Here is a 14,169-nt window from a genome sequence, read left to right on the forward strand (position 1 = left end):
ATGCCTCTGTGTGACTACCTGCTGTACCAACAAATGATCCACCAGCCCTGATGAACCCATTATTGTGAGAAAACTAGGAGAGAGCTGAACAGGATGCCATCTCTCTGTGCCAATGTAACAGGAGTTACCAGCAATCGGCTGAATGTAACGGGGCAAAGAATGGTGTCAAATAAACAAAAGAAGGGAAATTACATGGACATTCACTGTATTGTTCATTTAAGCACAAGAGACTCCATTTTGTTCGCACTGTTGAAATGTGTTCTGTGAATCTGTTCCTGCAGCTGCAGTTTTAACTTCTGTTTTTAGAGTCCCAATCAGAAATAATTCCATAACACTTGCATATAAGCCTTCACAATGGGCACTTTTGATTTTTGATGTTCGTGTCCCATTGACTTTAATGGGGTTCGTTATTCGCGTCCGAACTAGAGATGAGCCGAACACCCCCCCCCCCGGTTCAGGTCGCAGCAGAACATGCGAATAGGCAAAAAATTAGTTTGAACACGTGAACACCATTAAAAGTCTACGGGACACGAACCTGAAGAATCAAAAGTGCTAATTTTAACGGCTTATATGGAGCAGTGATTTTAATAATGCTTAAAGTGAAACAATAAAAATTTATTTTTCCTTTAAATATCATGCCTGGGGGGTGTCTGTAGTATGCCTGTAAAGTGGCACAGTTTTCCTGTGTTTGGAACAATACCACAGCAAAATGATATTTCTAAAGGAAAAAAGTCATTTTTTTTCAGCTCGCGGCTGTAATGTATTGTCAGGTCCCAACAATATAGATGAAAACCATTGAAAAAAATGGCATGGGTCCCCCCCCCCCCCTTGGGTCTGGTATAGATATTAAGGGGAACCCCGCACCCAAATTTAAAAAATAAAATGGCATGGGTGTCCCCCAGGCCCCCTGGCACTATATACTCTGAACAGCAGTATATATACTATATGGCCTGCCCTATATACTCTGCAGAAAGTTGGGCCTTAGGTGTTGGTGGTACCAGAACACTGTAAGCCCTCACAGTTACTCTTGGTGAGTGCAGGAACAGGCCCTGCTGTGAAATACTATATTTAGTTAAACAGGGGTAGAAAAATAGGGCCTTTGGTGGTGGTAGTGGTTGTACCATTGTAAGCCCTCACAGTTAATCTTGTTGGGCACAGGAATGGGCCCTGCTAGGAAATATTATATCAAGATTTGGAATAACATGCCCCCATTAAACAGGGGCAGAAAAACTGGGCCTTTGGTGGTGGTGGTGACACAACACTGTAAGCCCTCAGTTACACTTGTAGGGCGCAGGAACGAACCCTGCTATGAAATATTATATCAAGAATTGTAATTACATGCCCCTGTTAAACAGGGGCAGAAAAATTGGGCCTTGGGTGGTGGTAGTGGTACCACAACACTGTAACCCCCCACAGATACACTTGTTGCGCTCAGGAACAGGCTCTGCATTGAAATATTATATCAAAAAATTGTATTTATATGCTCCTGTTAAACAAAAAAAAATTGAGCCTTGGGTGGTGGTGGTGGTGCCCTAAATCAAAAATATTGTTGGAAGCTAGCATCATCAAGATTGAGGAGGAATAGGATAGTCACTCAGCATATTGCATATTGCATATTGAGCAAGTTCTGGCCAGTGGTCCATCCTCAAGACCCGGTAACCAAGTGGGTGCTCTGTTGGAAAGGTCTCCAAGTGTGCTCTTGCCCCTAGATATTCCTGCACCATGTAATGCAGACGCTGGCAATGGTTGCTTGAACTGATCAGACCTTGGCGTTGAGGACTGAAAAATTGTTTAAAGGTCAGCCTGCCACCTTTTCCACTGCTCTTCCTCTGACTGAACAAAGGCTCACCAACCCATTGTCAAGCACCAGGAAATTGTAACCTCCCTTGTGTATTGCACAAACCTTTCTTCAAGGCCTCCTGGAGATATTTCATCCTCTGCTCACTCTGCGAAGGCAGGATGAGTTCTGCAACGTTACCCTTGTAACGTGGATCAAGAAGGGTTTCCTTTCGCAGGCTTTGCAGAAGCAGGGAGGCCATGCAGCGTAAGTTCACAGAGGCATTCGATTCTGAGTCCTCTGGGTCACTAAGGATCACATGATCCGTAAAAACGTCCTCTCAGCCACGTACAACTGCTTAGGTTTCTGGGGACTGAAAACCATCCCTTGAAGACTGCTGCTGATTGTTATCCTCCACGTCCATGCTGACACAATCCTCCTCCTCTTCTTCCTGTGTTTGGCAGGCCCGCTGAAATACTATCTGGATAAAGTGGGCCTTGAGAGGTAAGGAAGTCCACCACTTCCTCCCGCTGTTCTGCTTCAAGTGCCCTGTCCATTATTCCACGAAGCGTGTGCTCCAACAGGACGACAAGAGGGACAGTGTAACTGATGCATGCATTGTCACTGATCACCATCCTCGTGACCTCCTCAAATGGTGACAGGACAGTGCTTGCATCCTTGATCAGTAGCCACTGGTGTGGCGAAAAGAAGACAAGCTCCCCTGACCCTGTCCTGGTGCCATACTCGCATAGGTACTCATTGATGTCCCTCTGCTGCATGTGCAGCTGCTGCAGCATAGCCAACGTTGAGTTCCACCTGGTGGGCAGGTTGCATTCCCTTTGAATGTCAGCTAGTCGAGCACTGGCATTGTATGACCGGCAGAAATTACCACAGACTTTTCTGGTCTGCCTCAGGAGATCCTGTAAGCCTGGGTACCTGCTCAAGAACCACTGCACCACCAAATTCAGGACGTGTGCCAAACATGGAACATGGGTCAAGTGTCCCTGTCGGAAGGCGGAGAGAGGGTTGGTGCCATTGTCACATACAGCCATTCCTGGCTGAAACTGGCACAGCGTCAACCACCTCTGAGCCTGCCCCTGCAGAGCTATCAGAATCTCTTCCCCAGTGTGGCTCCTGTCCCCTATGCAGACCAACTCAGGCATCGCATGGCATCTTTTTGCTTGCGTGCTTGCATAGCTTGAGTGCTTGCATAGCCCCTTGAATGCTTACGGAGCACCGCTGGTTCAGAGGACAAATCTGCAGATGATGCCATAGAGGAAGAAGAAGAGGAGGGGTGGAGGAGAGATCTGTGGCAGAATCACCACTATCATTTTGGAGGCATGGTGGGGAACAAGCTCCAACAATACTGAACCCTGTCTTGCGTCCTTCCCAGCTGCCAGCAGAATTACCCAGTGCGCCGTGAAGGAAAGGTAACGTCCCTACCCATGCCTGCTGGATCATGAGTCAGCGGTGATATGCACCTTACTGCTGACCATCCTGTCCAATGAGGCCAAAACATTGCCTTCCACATGCCGGTAGAGAGCCGGAATGGCCTTCCGTGAAAAGAAATGGCGTTTTGGAACCTGCCACTGAGGTACAGCACATTACACAAATTCACAAAAGGGGGGAGAGTCTACCAGCTAAAAAGGCAGCAGTTGCAGTTCTAGCAATTTGGCCAGACTAGCTGTCATGGTTATGCAGTAATGTGTGTCTGTCAGCTCACTTTTCCTTCTGTGTTCACCTTTAGAGGCCAGCCACCCTCACCTGACTGTTTAAATAATCTTCCCTCAGCATAGCTACACCCTGGTCTCTAATTAGGAACACTATATTAACCTGGGCATTGCAAGTCAACCTTGCCGATCAACTATTGTGTATTCATTGTGTGTTTGGCTTCCTGTTTCCTGTGCTCTTCGTTTGTCTCTGTTACCGTCCTTGGCGTGTTCTTGACTATTCCTGTCTACTCATGACCCTGACCTTTTGGTGTGTCCCCAACTATCCCTGTTTGCCTGTGACCCTGAACCTTTGGCGTGTACTCTGTTGTTTCTGTCTGCTAGTCGCCCTGATCTCTGCCTTATCCCTTTACTATCATTGTTGTTCCAGCCTGCTGCTTTCTTCTCCTGTAGTCTACCGTGAGCATGAGCTGTGAGACCCTAGGGGCCGCGACCTGGAGCCAGCCTGCAGCGCAGTCCATCCTCACCACTAGAGGCTCTGGTGAACACCTGCTGACTCTTAGACTCCATGTCCTGGGGAATCTATGCTCTAGCCCCCACTGGGATCTGTGTTAGTGATCCAGTAGACCTGCTTCCTGAACCTCCCAGGGTTCAATCCACAGCAGTCTGTCCTAGGTTCTACTATCTTAGAGGTGCACTTCCAACTCTTACGGAGTGCATCTGTCACCTGGTCTCAGGTGATCTGACGGTTTGATCAGCCATGGACACGGCTGACGTGCAGGTTCCTGCAGATGATTCATTACAGGGCATAGTCCGCAGACTTGAGACCCAGGAATCGCATCAGACCCAGGTGATGCAATTTCTTCAGGATTTGGCCTCTCGTTCAACAACCTCAACCTCTATCTGCTGCTGCACTTATCGCACCAGTCACAGCCACACATTCATTACAACTGCCAGCTCCGGCCCTTTTCTCTGGGGACTCCAAGGCCTGCAGGGGGTTCTTTAGCCAGTGCACAATACATTTTAAACTTCAGCCCCAAAACTTCCTGTCCGATCGGGCAAAGGTAGCCTATATTATATCCCTCCTGTCCGGCGACGTGTTAGCCTGGGCTGCCCCTCTCTGGGAACTGAATGATCCAGTGGTTTCTTAGCCTGTCTGATTTCTTGAAACTTTTTCGGACTATCTTCGAGGAACCGGGTCGTGTCTCCTCAGCGGCCAGCGCCCTTTTACGTCTCCATCAAGAGTCCGATTCTGTGGGACAGTACGCTCTTTATTTTCATACTTTGACTGCTGAGCTGAGCTGGAATAATGAGGCCCTGGTTGCAACCTTTTTACATGGCCTCTCTGATAGAGAGAAGGCTGAATTAGCAGGAAGATCCATCCCTGCTGATCTGGACGGTGTCATCACCTTGTGTAACCAGATCAATATTCGCTTTCCGAGGAGCAACTCCTGCCTGCTGAGGAACCTATACAGCTGGGCCGGACCAAGTTATCTCAGAACGTGCCAAGCGCAGAACTCTGGGCCTGTGCCTATTCTGTGGTGTCAAAGGTCATTTTCGTGATACTTCTTCTCTTCGTCCGGAAAAACACTCGGGGGGTAATACATCTGGAAGGTGGAGTATTGGACCCTGAAATATCACCTTCACCTTCTCATCTTCTCCTTTCTGTGTTCCTTCATGTTGGCGCTTCCCCTCGTTCGGTCTCGGCATATCTGGATTCCGGAGCCGCTGGCAATTTCATGGACTGGGGAACTGCATCTTCCATGAGACTTACCCTTTTGCTCCTCACAACGCCATTGGTGGTATTGGCGATTGATGGCACTGTTCTTCCAGGGGGTCCTATCAGCTTCCATACCCTCCCTGTCCTTCCTTGTCTTACCTAAGGCTTCATCTCCTATCATATTAGGTCTTCCTTGGTTACGGCTCTATTCTCCACATGTTGACTGGACTGCTTGACAGATTTTGACTTGGGGTTCCTCCTGTTCCTCCTCCTGCCTACTCAAGGTTACCCCAAAAGAGAAACTTCCTGTTGCCACCATCCCAGTATCTTCTGCTCTTTCCGCTGCATATAGCAATTTCTGAAATGTCTCCTGCAATAGTCGGGTTGAGGCGCTCTCTGGGTCGTGTGGCACTCTGGATGAGGAGACCACCTGTGAGCCTGAGCTGATCATTCACTCCAGTTTGCATGGTAATTTACCTTTGCTTGTCCCTGGACCCCCTTGGACATACACCCAGGCTGACTCGTCCACCAGTTCCACAGTCGCTACGCCCTGTGATGTGGTTCTGGTGGTTGCTGCACCTGACGATGCTGTTCAGTCGGCCTCTGCACCAGTCCAGCCTATACTCAGTGAGCTTCCTGCTTCTTGTTCAGGACCTTCTGTAACTTGGCCTCAACCTACTGCTACTATATTTGTTCAAACCTGTTTAAGAGGCTCAATCCATCTTTTGGATAGACTGCCTCATTCGGCCAGGTGGGGTTTTCAATCTTTTTTTTCAGGGCTCTCTGCATTCTGTTTGTGTTTCAGCTATCCAGCTTGACTCTTGTGACAAATCCCCTTCTAACCAACCTGACCTCAGGAATCCACTGACCTCTGCCCAGTCTGATGGTCCTGTGTTGGATGTCCAGCTCATCTTTAAGGGTCTGGGGGACCCTGCTCAGACTCCTGATGGTCTTCTCATGCCCTTACCCATTCCTAAAAAGCCTTTAGTCCTCAATAAGTCCTCTCGTCCTCTCCCTGCCTCGGTTCCGATCTCTGAGGATAATCTAAACTACGTGGTTAGTCAAGTTTTGTATTCCCGGCTCCGTAAAGGCATTCTTCAGTACCTCGTACATTGGAAAGGGTTTGGTCCTGAGGAAAGGTCTGGGCCCAGGCGGGGGAGGGGGGGTACTGTCATGGTTATGCAGTAATGTGTGTCTGTCAGCTCACCTTTCCTTCTGTGTTCACCTTTAGAGGCCAGCCGCCCTCCCCTGACTGTTTAAATAATCTTCCCTCAGCATAGCTCCACCCTGGTCTCTAATTAGGAACACTATATTAACCTGGGCATTGCAAGCCAACCTTGCTGATCAACCATTGTGTATTCTTTGTGTGTTTGGCTTCCTGTTTCCTGCTTGCCGTTTGCTCTTCGTTTGTTTCTATTACCATCCTTGGCGTGTTCTCGACTATTCCTGTCTGCTCGTGACCCTGACCTTTTGGCGTGTCCCCGACTGGTCTCAGGTGACCTGACACTAGCATTCAGACACTGAGCATGTGGATGGCTGGGACCAAATTTCTTTTTACGATTCAGCAACTGGGGTAGGGAAATTTGCCTGCTAAAATCAGATGGTGGTCTACTGCTAGCAGATTGGCTGCAAGTACTTGGGACACCTATTGCTATACCTTCATTCCTCTCAGTGCAGGTTTTTGAGAGGACTAGAGGTATAGTGGGGTTGGAGATCCCAGATGAGGAGCAAGGAGAAGTCTGCCTTTTTCTTTGATGTGGGTCTTTCAAGTGCTGTTGCCAATGGACTGCATGGCAGGTTGTCATATGTCTGGTCAAGCATGTGGTGTCCAAGCGGCTGCTGTGCTGGCCACACTTGATCTGCTTCAGACATAGGTTGCAAACAGCAACGGTGCAATCTGCTGCACACGTGTCGAAAAAGGCCCACACCAAGGAACTTTTAAAAGTCAGCAGGGAGTCAGCAGCACCCTGCACCTGCGGAGCTCTGCTGTGTGATGCATTAGGGTGGCTGCCCCCTAGAGGACATCGTGCCTTGTTGGAGTTGTGCCTTCTCCTTCTCCTCCTCTCTTCACTCAGGCACCCAAGTACAGTCAGTGACCTCATCATCCCCCCCTCCTCATCACTGGAGCAAACTTGGCAGTATGCTGCAGCTGGGGGAACATGACTGCCAGTTTCTTGTCCTTCTTGGGCACCCCCTCTCTCTAGGCTCACCTTACTCCCTTCCTCAACCTGGGAACCAACATCAGAGCCTTCAAATCTCTGCGCATCCTCCAGCAGCATGTACCCGACACTGTGGTCGATTAGTTCTGGGGACTCCTCCGTGCATGATGTTGGGGCTATGGAAGGAGTGACTGTGGACAAGGAGCCAGTGGAATAGGTTACTTTGGCAGCTGCATTGGCAGGCAAACTATTCTGAGCCTGGGTGACAGAGGATGAGGACGGCTTTGTTATCCACTCCACCAACTCTTCTGCATGTTCTGGCTCAATAACACGGCCAGCAGTAGAAAAAAAGGACAAGGGTACCCCACGGCCACCTGCAGAGGATGCACCATGTCTACGACCAGCACTGTTGACTGTAGACACAGAGGCTGCTTGCCCTCTTTTAGTGGCCTGTGAGCATCTTCCTCTTCTTGGTGGCTTTCCGGACATGATGTATATTTGGTTATGCAACACCACACTACACTGTATTAGTTTCAGGGCTGGGCTCCGCCCTTCCTTCTCTGAGCTGGCTGCTCAGCTGTCGGCTAATTGCCAGCTCCTATCTCTCCACAGTTACTCAGCTGTTGATGATATCCTGCTCGTCAGTCCTGCCTACTTAAGCCGTCCAGTCCAGCGGAGCTCTGCCTACGCCTTAGTCAACATCACAGAAATTATCTCCTGCGATCCTGTTCAAAACTTGCTTTGCTGACATCCCTTCTGGCTCCAGATCCTGCTTGCTGTTCCACTACATTGATCCCTTACGTTTGGCTTGTCTGACTATCCGTTCCGGTTACTGAACCCTGGCTATGTTTTGACTACGTTTGTTCTTTTTACTTTTATTATTTACCTGTACTTCTGTCTCGGCCTAATTCCATGGTTTCTGACATTATGCGAAGGCCATGAATTCAGAAGATGCAGTCAATCCACTTTTTGGTAATATTTTTTGCAGATTGGATGAACTGGATCACCGCATGGATCAGCTTTCCATGGCGTTACAAATGCTCCTGAGTCGCACGGCACACCTGGAATTTCCCACTGTGGCCGCCCCGGTACAACCCATGTTGCAGGCTGACCCTGCTGCTGCTCCAGTCTCTGTGCAGGCACCCGCCTCTAGTATTACTTCTATAAGCGGTATGTCTGGTTCCGCTCCACTTCCCCAGCGATTTGGGGGCGATCCAGTCCAATGCAGAGGGTTTCTCAACCAGGTTGAGATATACTTTGAGATGCTGCCCCAGGCTTTTTCCACGGACAGAAGCAAAGTAGGTTTTGTAATATCTTTGCTTTCTGAGAGAGCCTTGGCCTGGGCAAACCCTCTATGGGAGATGCAAAAACCTGTTGTCTTAAGCTACCCTGAGTTTGTGTCTTTGTTTAAAAGGGTATTTGACGTTCCTGCATGCTCTGCTTCTGCTACCAACTGCCTCATGCCCATCGAACATAGTACAAGAACTGTTGCCAACTACACCATTGAATTCCGTACTCTGGCAGCAGAGGTTGCGTGAAACAATGAGGCCCTTGTGGCTGCTTTTTCTCATGGTCTCTCGGATACCATCAAGGATGAGATAGCAGCCCAAGATATACCCACTGAGCTGGAGAAGTTGAACACGTTTGCCATCCTCATTGACTCCAGACTCAGAGAAAGACTCTTTTAAGGAGCGCTTGCGTAACCCTTATGTATGTTTATCTCCTTATTAAAACCTTTGGTCTGCAACCGCTTTACCACCTCTGTGCCACGTCCTCACCATGTACAGGTTGAGAACCATGAGGAGTATGAAGTACAGTCCATTGCTGACTCCCGTAGGTTCCATAGGCGCATACAGTACCTAGTGCATTGGAAAGGGTACGGTCCGGAGGAACGCTCTTGGGTCTTATCCTCAGACGTACATGCCTCCTGCGATCCTGTTCAAGACTTGCTTTTCTGACATTCCTTCTGGCTCCAGATCCTGCTTACTGTTCCACTACATTGATCCCTGGCGTTTGGCTTGTCTGACTATCCGTTCCAGTTACTGAACTCTGGCTATGTTTTGACTACGTTTGTTCTTTTTACTTTTATTATTAAACAAGTGTGATTTAACTATACTTCTGTCTCGGTCTGATTTCATGGTTTCTGACAATTAGATATTGTGTACACTACCAGAAGTGTAGTAGAAACTGTACACACTGTATTAGATACTGTGTACACCGCCTGCACTGTATTAACAACTGTATTATAGCTGCACTGCATTGTGTACACCACCAGGAGTGTAGTAGAAACTGTACACACTGTATTAAATACTGTGTACACCGCCTGCACTGTATTAACAACTGTATTACAGCTGCACTGTATTGTGTACTGTGTACATCACCAGAAGTGTAGCAGAAGCTGTACCCACTGTATTAGATACTGTGTACACCACCAGAAATGTAGTAGAAACTGTGCTATGGCTGCTCTGTATTGTGTACTGTGTACACCACCAGAGGTGTAGTAGAAACTGTACACACTGTATTAGATACTGTATACACCGCCTGCGCTGTATTAACAACTGTACTATGGGCGCACTGTATTATGTACTGTGTACACAACCAAAAGTGTAGTAGAAACTGTACACACTGTATTAGATACTGTGTACAACGTCTGAAGTGTATTAGAAACAGTGCACCACAGAATACACTGTAGAGATAGACTACACTGGATGCAGAGTATATATATATATATATATATATATATATATATATATATACACATATACACTCTGCATCCAGTGTAGCCTATATCTGCATTCCGTGGTGACTATATATAGTTTATATATAGTTTTTTTATATTAAGAACCATTACAAGTGATCTGTTACAAACGAGGTGCATGAGTGACCTCTAATTGGCTTAGTGTACTTCAGTGTAAGGTGTATGCTTGGCCTCTTCCCCATAAACCCTTATGCCGCGTACACACGATTGGAATTATCATCGGAAAAGAATTACGCTTAAGTTTGTCTTGCATACACACGGTCACTCCAAAGTCCGACCGTCCAGAACGCGGTGACGTACAACACGTACGCCGGGACTAGAAAAGGGAAGTTCAATAGCCAGCGCGCCACCCTTTGGGCTCCTTCTGCTAATCTCGTGTTTATCTCATGTTAGTAGAAGTTTGGTGAGAGACGATTCGCGCTTTTCAGACTCCTGCTTTTTCAGATCGTTTTACTGCTGTTCAGTTTGTGCTTGTGGGTTTGTATCTGGTTTTCAGTGCGTGAAGTCAGTTCGTATCTGTTTTTTAGTGTGTTCTTGTCCGCTCGTTACTGATTTTCAGCTCGCTCTTCACAGCCCTTGCTGCTCTTCAGTGCGTTCTGTTTAGTTCGTTCTGACCAGCTGACCATTTAGGCGCCATGTTGCGGGTACGTGCTCATCGTAGAGTTCGTGCTGTGCTGGGGCTTGGTGTAATAATCCTAATTATGTTGCCTCAGCTGGGCCTGAGGCCAGACTTTCAGAAACTCCAATGACAGCCCTGGAAGCTGGCCGTCCTGGCTTGCCCCCCCAAAGTGCCCGTGAAGTGCGAGAAAAATATGTAGAATATTTTACGGGTAGGGGGGCCATTGCTATGCCAGCACATTTTGAATAAATTTTCTTTTTTATCAGATCAAATCTTGATTTTCATTTACTGCTTGAGTTTATTTTAGCTGTCTCCTAGGTTCTCCTAGTGCACTTGTAGTGCCAAGTGGTTTTTCCATTATTAAATAACACCCATTGTCACTGTAAACACCAATTAACACAAAAAATGGTATTGATCATTGAAAGAAGAAGCTACACATTGTTGAGTATAAAACCTTTTACTACATGCACATTCACATGTGCGTTTTATAAAACATTTGGCGGTAAAAAAACACTTATACAGCAACAGGCATGTTTACAAACATAACATACACAACTCTGGAACTTACAAAGTTCAACATTGCAAAAAAGAAGGCAATATCAGACATTTTATAGTGTGAAAAAGGTCTTGATATTGCCTTCATCAGATGAGGTGAAGTCACCCCTGTAAAAGCCAAATTTAGAAGATGCACACAAATTGTGAGTCAAAATGGGGATTTCCTTTCTGATCCCATACCCAATGTGAACATTTGCTATTTCCCATCATGGGGGATCAATGCATGTCTTTTGGGGGTGTAACCACTTCCTCTTACCTACTAGAGTTGGGAGGAAGGGGTTGCACCCACAAAATGCGTACATTGAAATCCCCTGATGGCAGATAGCACATGTTGACACACTGTGTGCATCTTCCAAATTTGGCTTTTAAACTGTATTAAAACTTTAGATAAAATTATTGTAAAAAAAATAAAATAATCCAGGAATCTTTTTAGGATTTACATTCTCCCTAGTACATAAATCATGTTCTTCAGTCTTTGTTCAATCTCCTTGGTTTTTTCTTTGATAATGTCCAAATCCTGACTACAAAACATGATTTCCTGGATCATCCATTGTGCACTGTCACTGGTGAAATTACTGGATTTTGGTACCACAACCCGAATATCACCTAAAATAAAAATACACACCATGTATTATAAATATGCAGGCGTATATCTATTACCTGAATCTGTGGTGTCCGACACTGACCTGTTGTGGTGACAATCTCCACCACATCTCCTTCCTCCACATCCTCAGGTTGTGTCCTTTGTTCCCCTTCTTCAGGAGGTGGGGGGTCCCTGGTGTCCTCATATTTTCCGAGTCTTTGCTCCCCTATGAGAATGAAACAAAAGGTATATTTAGCACACAGATATTTGAGTCCAGAAATAGGAATATAAACATTGCTTGGAAGTGGGGTACAATTGTCTGTTTTGGCAGAGTTCAAAGCTGAAGACATGATTTTTTCCCTTACCAAAGCTACTTCCCTTTTTTGGACAATTTTCACACATGTAGACATCCCAAGTATCCACTGGAGCACCTGTGTGGGGCACCCTAAAATGTTTGTTCTTGTGTCCCACACTAGTGCTCCAGAGTCCAGATGTGTAAACAGCTGCTGAGTGTCCTCTCCTTACATTACACTGAATCAAGTTTGCAATTCATTCTAGTTTAAAACATATCTAGACAACAATGTCCTAAACTTCTTTGAATACAAATTATCATGATCAAATGTAGGTAACCCTGTATCTGGCAAAAACAGCGTATTTATTTGCAAACAAACGATGTTTACTACGACTGAGTACTGTGCCCACGAACATGAAAGTAGCCATTTTAAACTGTCCAACAGTAAAGAAAAGCACATGGCGCAGCATGCAAGAAATAATAAGTATAGGAACACACGACAGCTACTTACTTTTTAGAAGCACTTTCTTGATCCTTCTGTACTGATCCTGCTCCCTTAATTTGAGGTCTGAACAGTATTTCCTCAGTTGCCCCTTGGATTGTCGTACCCCAAAATTCCAGTGCAGACTCTTCACAACTTTAGTCATGATCTTGGCCTTTCTCACATTTGGGTTTAGGTGCGGTCCATACTTCCCATCATAGTCATCCCTCTTCAATATGTCCACCATCTCCACCATCTCTTCAAAGGACATATTTGAAGCCTTAAATCTTCTCCTCTTGGATTGGGACGTTTTTTGCTCCGGGCTTTCCTCCTCATTACTGCTATTAAGCGCCTGCTGTGTCTCCGGCATGTTCCTCTCCCACTGCGACGAAAGAGACGGGGCGGGGAATATTCTATACGATCTGTGACCGGAGGAAGGTGTAGTGGAAGCGCCGATCGTTATAACGAAGGTACAATTTTAAGTTGGTGCATTAGTGGCCTATACTGCTTATTGATTGAGGCCTATATTGGGTCAAGATTAGGAGAGTTTCGCCTGACACTAGGGTTTGTCTTGTGTTGTGTCTTGCAGAGAAAATGGATCTATTCAATGACGAGGACTTTATGCCCATATTCATTGATATGTATAGGGAGCTGCCCTGTCTGTGGCAGGTAAACCACCCCTATTATAACAATCAAAAAAAGAGGAAGGCAGCGCTGGATCAATTGGTGGAATTTGTGAAGCCGGTGATCCCCACGGCAGACATGCCCTATTTGAAGGCCCTAATTGGTGGCATGAGGAGCACTTATAACAGGGAGCTCAAGAAGGTCCAGGATTCTCTGAGATCAGGTGCTGCAGCAGATGACATTTATGTCCCCAGGCTGTGGTCCTATGACAGACTGCATTTTCTGGCAGGCCAGAATGAACCCAGGTCAGCACTCTCCAGTCTTCCTTCCACACTTCCTTCCCCCCAGCTGAGACTTCTGACATCCAACCTGGGCCTTCCAGGCAGCAACATGTGGAGGAGCCCAGCTTGAGCCAGGTATAGCTTTCTTCAAAATATTTCTGGTTGTCAAATTAATGATGTTAAATATATGCTAATTTTGATCACTAATTTCTGATTTCACAAAGTGGTTTACATATCAACAGACAGTAGCGGCCACAAATGATTGGGACAAGAATGAAAAATGCTGGGGTCAGAATGATAGTCTTTTCTATTTATCAACATTAAATTTACAACAGTCATAAGTTGAAAATTGTGTGTGATTGATGAACCAAAAACTAAAACGAAGGCTACTGCGGCCCTCAGAACCCCCCACAGTGTTCAAGAGGACTTTGCATACATTACAGCCTGCAAAATGCTGGAAATGGAGGAGGGCCAACGGCTCTTATGTGAGGAAGTGATGTTACAAGCCCTAAACAAGGGCTTGAGGGGCCAACTCAAAAGTCAAAGCCACATTTGTGAGTTGAACCATGGTCCTCCTCCTCCTCCTCCAGGTCCTCCTCCTCTACCTCCTGCCACACCGCCAACACCACAGCCACAGCCTGGAAGGAAGC

This window comes from Aquarana catesbeiana, linkage group LG02 (genome assembly GCF_042186555.1).
Source record: "Aquarana catesbeiana isolate 2022-GZ linkage group LG02, ASM4218655v1, whole genome shotgun sequence".
Classification (NCBI taxonomy): domain Eukaryota; kingdom Metazoa; phylum Chordata; class Amphibia; order Anura; family Ranidae; genus Aquarana; species Aquarana catesbeiana.